This window comes from Lonchura striata, chromosome 5 (genome assembly GCF_046129695.1).
Source record: "Lonchura striata isolate bLonStr1 chromosome 5, bLonStr1.mat, whole genome shotgun sequence".
NCBI classification, from domain to species: Eukaryota; Metazoa; Chordata; class Aves; order Passeriformes; family Estrildidae; genus Lonchura; species Lonchura striata.
In genome coordinates, this window is record NC_134607.1 from 35,640,286 (window position 1) to 35,650,036 (window position 9,751).

General features: G+C 34.6%; 1 protein-coding gene across 10 annotated transcripts in view; it reads right to left on the bottom strand.

The window, feature by feature from the left end:
* Nucleotides 1-9,751, bottom strand: part of FOXP2 (forkhead box P2) — a 398,909-nt gene that overhangs the window by 134,172 nt on the left and 254,986 nt on the right. The window lies entirely within an intron of this gene.

The following is a 9,751-nucleotide window of genomic DNA, read 5'->3' on the forward strand; positions in this document are numbered from 1 at the left end:
GGTTATTCAGCAAAGGTGACTGGGACTCTGGAGCCAGATGACAGAGAACATTGCAAAGGCTTTGGTGTATCACCAGTGGCATTTGTACAAAAACAAGTGAAAAAAAAAGGTTCAACTTCAAGCACTTAAAGGTTGTTTTTTTTTTTAAGATTATGAATACTTTTATTTATTTTAAGGATACTATGAAAATGAGATTTTTCAGGAAAAGCATACTGTGAAAATGAAAAGTGAAAGGAATTTATTGAAAACAAATCAGTAGTACTTTAATCAGGAGTACTTTTCTTTAGATTTTTCTGCATCAGAATTCTGGCCTCTCTGAAGAAAAACTGAATTATCCTTTCATTGATATAAAAGACACAGAGAAAAGGAGAATCACAGAAAAGACTAAAAGGACTAAAAACTGTACATTAAGGACAATTTTCAGAATTTTTTAAAAAGTGCAAAGAGAATAGTACCAAAATAAAAACCATGGAAGTAATGTTGAAGAGAAATTTAATTTCTTCCCAACTAGAATGTGTTTTAAAAGACTCAAATGGTAAGCAGAGTATAAAAATCAGGCCAGCACAATATCATTGAAAATAGATATTTCAGTGACTAGAGATGATTATGCTACTCAAGAAAAAAAATTAATTTTACTTAAACTGACATCCTAAATTTTCAAGGCAAGTGTTTTTCTGACTAGTCTGACACAGTTTAAGTGGTATAGATAGTCTCTCTTTTATAACAAACATTGGTAGACTCCAAAGTGACCTAATGGCCTCATTCTCTGAAATCTGAACACATGAAATTCACTCAAGCTTTTACATTATCTTGCAACACAAGATATATCAATAGCCCCATTTAAAATTATTTACATGTGAATGAATAGCATTTCAAATTAGACATTTTGCAACAAAGTTAAAGTTCAAAAAAACCCTAAGAGCAATGCCCGCAGGAATTCTCACCTTTACTAATCATCACATGTGTTGGAAGAAGTGATTTCTGAAATTTTGCCAAATGCAAGTGGTAGCAACCTGAGCATTTGTTTTCCAGGTTGAAGGTTTTTTTCAGAAAATTTTTCTTAAAATTTCTTCATTTTTGAGAATCGTGAGCCTCTGTTGCAACTCCTTATTTAATCTCTGTACTAGAATATATTTTTTTAAGTCTTGAAAATATATTATCTCTTATTATTTATGGCATAGCAGAATTCTGATTTTGGTTCAGATTGGGGTTTGTTTTCCTAAGTGTCACAAGAAGACAAAACAATACCACCTAAAGCTTCAACAACATAGTTTCATAAAAATTGAAAATGAAAGATATGGAGGAGAAAGTTTCTATTTGAGAGAAAAGAAGGGGATTTAGCAATGTACATTCACACAGTCATAAATTATTGTGTTGTATCTAGCCTGTCACAAGCCATATGTATTCACCCACACTGTAATACAGCTTCAGCAAGTTTCCTGAATTTCTCAAGTAAAAATAAGGTTTTGGAAACAGAGGTAATTCAGCATTTCACATGACAGCCTTTAATGCATCCTCAAATTCCAATAATTAGTAGGAGCAATCATAGGAAGATATCTGGTTATGTATCCAGAGTTGCATTTCTGAAACTGTTTTCTATACAGAAAGGAATAAAAGCTTCTGACAAGCAAAGGAAGAAGGGACAGGTCAAATCTTTGTTAGATTAAATGCTCATACTTTTAAGTTTTAACATATGTTGGTTGTGCAGAACATTATAAATATAATTGAATACAAAATATCTTTATATGGAGGGGTGTTCAACCAGTACAAATTAGCTGCAATTATATCCTGCCCTTGCTGATTACTATAGGTGTTTAACTGTCAGTCTCTCATGTGTACTCACACTGTAGCTAATTTCAAGCAATATCCAAAGGTATACAGATTTCAAACAGATTTAAAACCCTTCAGTCTAGTAAAGAAGAAATGCAAGGTGACAGCGAAATTCAAGGCACAGACAAGCTCCAACATTTCTGTAGAATCCTCAAATCAGATACAAATGTTTCTGAACAACACTCCCCCTACTTTTTCTTTTTTTTCCCCTTTCCTTTCTGCTTCTGGAAGATGCCAGATGGGTGGTTTTGGAGATTACAACGCACTTTTTCTATGTTCAGAGAAAGTTCAGTACAGCCAGCTACAGAAGCTAGTAAATGCTAGCCTGTCACTGCCTCCTTTAAGGGGTACAAAAGTAATTCTATTTTCATGCTCTTTTGCTCTTCATTTCTTGTACTGATTAGGACAATTAGAGCAGTTGTCTTAGTGATGTGGTCATCTGCCTTCTAGAAATCTTACCTGCCTGTTTATATGCTTGCAGGTACTGACAGCTGCAGGATGAATTTAATACAGATCATATAACCATCCCCAACAATGAGCAAGGAGATAAGCAACAGACAGAGTGGTAAACACCATTGAGTCAATTATACCATTTCTGCCTTAGTGTGCTCTTTTACTGTGGAATACAGACTACATAAACTTAAATGAATAAATAAATAAATAAATAAATAAATAAATAAATAAATAAATAAATCTAGATACTGTATTTAAGCTGGAAGAAATTTTGGATTGTCTTTACTTCAGATATGTGAAACTGTCTTAAATGTGGGGACCAAAGAGAGAACAGTATCTAAGATGTATGATTGCACATCTGCTAACACAGTATCTAAGTTCTTTGCCTCTAAACCTCATTACTTTACAAATCATTCTTTTTCAGTGCAGAGAGTATCTAGTTCATACAATCTACTTGGTTCCCTGGTGAACAGACCATGTGTTTTCAAACCAAAATCAAATCCTTTATTCTCAAAATTTTAGTCAATGTGACCCCCTGAAGAATCTTGTGTATATTTTTTTCTTCTGATCTGACAGCTTTTTTTTTTTATTATGATTGTCTTCTCTGGGTGACTCCAAGGGCTTCCTTACACTGCCCAACATGGTAGCCTCATCTTCACTCGTGTTTCTGTTTTACTCAGGAACTTAAAAGTCTTCTCCTAAAGCTTTTTGCAGTTAATTTCCCAATACTCACCTTAATCTTTCCAAATGTTGTCTTTAGATTTTAAGATTCTTCTTTAGGTTTAAATAAATAAAAATTAATAAACAAAAAGTTAAAAAAAAGTTATCAACATGATACATAAGTAAAGTAGATGGATTTATTGATACTTTATCTCTTCTTACTCCTGCTCTTAACTGCTCTTTTCTCCTGTATTTTAATCCCTGCTGAATCTAATTCATATGCTGTGATTAGTATGTTTAGAATAGTCTTACTTTCAGCCTGAAGGGGTTCAAAGATGTTACTGCTTTGTAGTGCAACAGTATTATTTTGCTTACTGTGGTAAGCGTTCAGAATATCTATGAAGTCCCAAATGCAGTATGAGGAGAAGCAGTAACAATCAATTGATTTTAAAATATACCATATACTTTTATATAAAATAATTACTGCAGTTAAAGCCACTCTTTTCTGTGAATAAATACACATGAATAACAGAGGGGTTTTACATGCTGTATTATAAGCAGACCTGCATACAAAAGCATTTAACATATAAAGATAAATGAGGCCATTGGAAAATACATTTGCCAGGAAGGAGACAAGGACTCTGTATTAACACTTGGACTAGGTCCATGAAGCCAAATATGCTTTGGATATGGGCTTTGTCTTACAGGCAGAAGGGAAGCTGCCATGTTCAGAGCCCTCTCCACAGTGGAGACCACATTTGCACATAACCGACTTCATCAATCAGAAACATGCCATGTGCAATGCAATGGAGAAATAAAGAATAGACACTAAAGAAAACTGTGCTCTGAACAACAGCAGAGAATGAAGAGAAAGAAATTATATAAAACAATGCTCCTCTTTAGGAGAGAACTGAGTACTCCTCGTTCATTTCCTGAAATACTGAGTATTGTAAAAAGCAATTTAACTACTCATAGAGTAGCACTGACTCACAGCCTTCTACTGGGACATCTCAAAAGATCCGGGTATTGAGAAGAAAGACAGATAATTTTTATTTTTATGGGCTTTTGTTTGGTTTCTTTTTAATGGTAACAAATTAGATACTTTTTAAAATTTGCTTGAAAATTTTTTAGGAGAATCCTAAACAGGGCAATGCAAAAATCTGTTCATTCTGAAAAATGGCCATCGTCTTCAAGACTAGCTACAGCTTGCCCTTTGTGCTTTGAGACTGAGAATTCAAAAATGCAGACCTACAATAGCCAAGCTGCCCCTTTTTATCTGGAGGCTTTAGGTATCCCCCAAGATTTTTATATAAATGTAGTGCACTCTGGTTTACATTAGAAAAGGAAACATTTATCTTATCACATTGATATCGGCTCAGTACAATATTACATTCTGGAATAAGAAAATATTGCAACTTTTCTTGAAAAGGTCAAGAGGTACTGTTTATCTTCAGGGCATAATGAATTACATCGTATTTCCTCCCCAAGAACTCTGAGAGAATGGAATATGTTTTGACGCACAATGCACAACTCAGGGCTTTGTGATTGTAGGTGGAATAACAAACAAAGCTGTATTGGAATACTTCAAGCTTCAAAATTCTGTATAAATACAAATCCGCGTGAGAAACCTGGCTAACAAGTAGTGCTATTGTTACTAAAAAAAATATGTGTGACAGTTCTAATAAGGCATGACCTTCAAATCTCTTCAACCTCTTAACTGCATCCTAAATTCAAGTTTACTTACTTATATTACATGTTAAACTTTATAGCTGTTGAGCTAGGTAATGCAACAGACACAAGTTCCTAGTGTCCAATTTCATAGTTAGAACACATATTTTTATTAATGAAAATCACATTTTCTCTTATGTCTGCTTGGTTTATGCTGCAAGGATCCCACTCTCAATTCACTGTTATTAATTGCTAAATACTGCCCACTTTTCTGAAGAAATGTTTCCAGTTAGGTTTCATAATGAAAAAAAAAAGAAAAAAAAAAAAAAAAAAAGAAAATGCTATGATAGCTGAATGTGAAATCCCAATAAGAGAGACTTGCACCTCCTCATATTTTCTGTACCAGGACCAGTGACCAGTAAGTGGAAATTTTAGTGGAAAATCTATGATGATACTTACAAGCAAAAAATATTTTTCCTACAGCAAACAACCAAACCACAACCAATGTTTTATACAACCTCATCTTTCAACAGCTCATCTATTGTACCGATAGGAAATAATACATGACTTAATCCTGAATATTAATTTTTCACAACAAGTGAGAAATTGAATTAACAAATGAACAAGGGTTTGTGGAAAAAAAGATAAGAGTTAAACTAGGGAGTAATGGCAGCACAATATATTTGAAAAATCTCTACTGCTCTGCAAATTTCCTTTTGCAATCATATTTTGCCTATTGCATTAAGAAATTAGCAGAATGCTGATGGAGATGGGAGCAGTAATCTGGAAGGAATACATGTGTATCAGCATATCCCTTTTCTTCTGTCACAGCAGAGATGGTTGGTTACTATCTACTAGCCAAGATTGCTGCAAGGAGCTTTTCCTTACTCTGTCCAGTTGAAACTCAAAATGGTGATCAGAGTGGTCAGCTTTTACTTTATCGCTTAATACAGGAAAGAAGTACTCACTGAGCTGAAAGTCGTCTCAGATGGCAAGTGAGAGCTAACAGCACCAGCTCTTTTAATCTGTTCATTCAACACAAGAACTCACATTTCAATTTATTCTGCCATGAGATCTTGAAACACACAGTGGTCAAAAAAGAATCAGTAGGCAGGGGGTGCTCTAACACATACTATAGATCTCTGTCAATGTGGAAAAAAAAAATGAAAGAAACCTGGAAATGTGTGGAGACACACCTAGACTAAATATTCAGGATAGTCATGGAGACTGTTAACTTCAATTCAGAAAAGGGGTGAGAAATAGAGAAGAAGTGAATACAGAAATCTTCCTAGTTGTGGGTACAATAAGAAATGAAGATCAATATGAACTGCATCACTTGAGGGCACTAAGCCTCTATCATACCTACAAACACAAATGCCACATCAGTGACAACAGCTGAACAGCTTCAATGGCAAGATCAGGCAAGATCTCAATATCAAAGCAGCTATCTGAAATAAAGTAGCTTAATAGACTGAGCTTGAAGCTACATCGTGTGGGAGAAAAATCACAGCTAGATCAATTTTCCAATGAATATGTTAAACACAGATGTTTATGGAGTAAATCAAAGCTTCATTTTTTAGATAAGAACGCTTACCCCATGATAAAGAAAAAGGGAAAAGAAACAAGAAAAGGAAATATATTACTGTAAGTAATACAGAAATATGGAGTGTAATATCATGGATCTCATCATTATGGGAGGTGGAGATATGAACAAACTGAATAAACAGACAGTGTTGGGATCATAGAGTTGTTCAGCAAACACTCTGGAATATTATTTGGGTCCGTCCTGTCATATATGGACGTTATGTAGCTGATAGAAGAAAGCAGAGTGAAATTAAAGGACAATTTATATTCAAAAACTTCTGAATGAATTCTTCATGAATTCTTTAATTTTATGGTAAAAGTTTTCTTTCCACTGTTTTTCTTAATAGAACAAAAGTTAAATTGTATCAAGTAATTTAAAGTGTCATCAAACATATCAAATATTTTTTTCAGAAAAACAAAACAAAACCTATTTTCATCAAATTTCAAGATAGTAACCATGGCTGCCTCTGTCCAAAACTGCAATGAACAAAACACATAGAAAACTCTCTGGCTTTCTTTCCAAACTATTCTTAGATTCTTAAAATACATCACAACCAAAGCAAAAAAAAAAAAAAAAAAGAAGAAAAAAATTACAGACTTACAGAATGGTTAGATTTTAATAGGACACTTAAGTTTCAATAACTTACTATCAGATTAATGATAAATATTAATAAATATTAATAGCCCTGAATCGAGCTATGCCAGCTATGCCAGAGTTCTGCCAGTTGCCTCTAAGTGAGTTTTGAAGCAGAATTGCAGAGTTTTTGATCAAAGTAATACTCCTAAGAGTGCTTAGCATACTTAAAATGCATTAAATTCCTAACAAATTACCTTTCAAGTCCAAACTGCTAAAACAGTAAGATAAATTACTAAATATAATATAAAGCAAAAATGAAATAATATAACCCATAACTCCCACATTTGGCAAGTTCTATCATTTGTCCCTTACTATTTAGGAAAAAAAATAATGTAAAAGGATAGCTCTGCTTTCCACACCGTTTAAGACAAGCACCCTTGACTATAAAATTAAATGAAGTTTTCTACTTTGATTTTTTATATTTTATCTACTTTTCTGCATCTTACTTATTAGGTTCTACCAATGGTTTTCTGTTGGAGTTTTTTGAGTCATTTGGCCACAGATTTCTCATTGGATTTTAACAATGAAAGTGCATAAACAAATTTTAAATACAGAGTTAGGAATTGTTTCTTCACACTCTTTTTGTGTGTACCAATATTAGATAACAGTGTTGGTAAATTACAGTAATTCAGACGAACTGAAAGGACTGCCTGTATCTCAATAAGTCAGGTTATCATTCTCAGGTTCCTCTGAGAAGGAACTGAGGATATCCCTAGACTTGCTGGGCATTTTAGATTTAACACTTGGCCTCTCAGAGCAGTTTTCATCTTTTAAAACTCTTTTTTGGCTTTAAGGAACGTTTCTGAAGGGCTTGGCTAGCTCCAGGCACTTAACCCTGGTTTGCACTTGCAGTGCACCAAAGGCTGTGGCTTCCAGCTAGGAAGTCAGTGACTGACTGACAAAGAGAAACAATATCTGGCACAGTACAGGGAGTACAGACTGAAAGTGTATCCTTGATGCACTCTGCACATTTTGAAAAAAGACTAGGAGAAAGAAGGTACTGTCTGAGGTTCTGAGAAAATTTTGGATCCCAGCTTAAGAAGCAGGAGAGGCATTGATTGAGAAGAACAACAAAGATATGGACAAAAATTGATTTTGTGATCATTATGCAATTATTTCCAACTTGTAGGAGGGGGAGATGAAGCAATTAGTGGCCATCCTTGGGAAAGGAGAAATAAAAAAAGGCCCTTTCTGCCTTGAGGAATCTTTCACATCTCATTCACATCACAGCAACTGTGGGAAGTTACAGTTAGCCCTCATAGCACTTTTCTGATCATTGGTCTATGTGCAAAAAATATTTGATCTTTTTGGGCCATTCTTCTCTATTGCCAAAAACCCCTCTTCTCCTTCAAACTGAAGTTTGTCTACTAAGCCTCAGGTAGTAGGGCCTTTAAGACAAGGAAGGATAAGAAGATCCCTTAGGACACTTAGCACAGGTAATCATAAAAATCATAAAGCAGAGTAAGGTATTTGCTCATTGCATTATACGGAAACAATTAAAGAGTACAGACCTTACTAACAGAGTTCTTTTTTCATTATTTTGTTATTTTATTAAGGAAACCATTAAAGAGGAGAAAAAAACTCCAATCAGAAATTAAAGCACATCATGCTAAATGCTAAACAAAATACAGTGCACAGACTTTGCAATAGTTTGGAAACGATGTTCATGAAGGGTAAGGGCCACTAAATGAAAGTATAATTAAGTTTTGCAGTGAAAAGTTTCTCATGTATCCAATGTGATTCAATGATGTAAAAACAGTAAGTTGAAGAATATTTTGCATTATCTATTCACATAAATGGCGTGAAGACAGATTTTTGGCCTCTCTTTAAAAGCTATGAAAAACAGCCCAAAAATAACAGGATAAGGTGTTTAAAAGAAGGTTTTAGCAGCATGAATCCACACAGCAGCAAAACTGGAGTGTGGTAGCCACTTTGTTGTATGCAGACAGGTGCTAATTTACATTCTGGGATACTTTAGCACCTGAGACAGTAGCAGGACAGGTGGATGAGTCTGTGAATCACAAACGCCCCTAGAATGGGGTTAGTGTAGCCTGACACACAATACTCATGCTTCAAAGATGGTTACATGTTCTGGCATAGATTTTAAGTATTCCTTATTTTTCCCTCAGATTTGTACTTCTGAACATTATTATCAATACAGATAACATGATTGTTTTATTAATTCTGTTTTTTCCTAAGCAGCACATGGGACTGACTTTTGATCCACTGGTTTATAAACTGTATCATGTGATTACACAGGTAAAAATTACATTAAGTTAAGAATGCAATGTAGTAACACAGGATTATACAAATTGCAGTATTTTTTTAAATTATCCTTATGTAAGAGGTATCAATAGAAAAAGAAGAAAGTTATGGTTTTACTTATGGAGGATTATAAGTATGGTAACAAATGCAATGAAAGAAGATGGCCAAACATCTTTCATTCTCTGCAGTAATGTTAACAGCAGCCATAGCATCAAACTGCAGGCGTGTAATTAGCATTGCTCTGAAGCAGCAAAAAAAGCATATTGGTCACTTAGATATTTTTTGCAACACAAGATGAGTTTTTACTGAATTTTTTTCCTTGACTCAGAAGCTCTTTCTGCTTTCAAGTGTACATCCTTGAAACTCCATGGCTTCTTCCTCCCATCACAGTTCCTCCTCTGCCCTTTAACTCTGTATTTGCTCATGCACATGTGGAAACCAGCATGTTTTCTCTCCTATGCTCCTTGCCTTTCATTTCTTCTTTTAAATTCTTCTAATCAAGAAAGTGCATATAGTTCATTTTCCTTGTATTACAGAGAACATCATCTAAACCAGGGAAGGGTGCTCTGAAAATGGCCCTTACATCATGCATGGGGAGCCAGCTGACAACTTTAGAAGCAGCCTGTGATCTAAACCCTAACAGGAGGGTTCCTG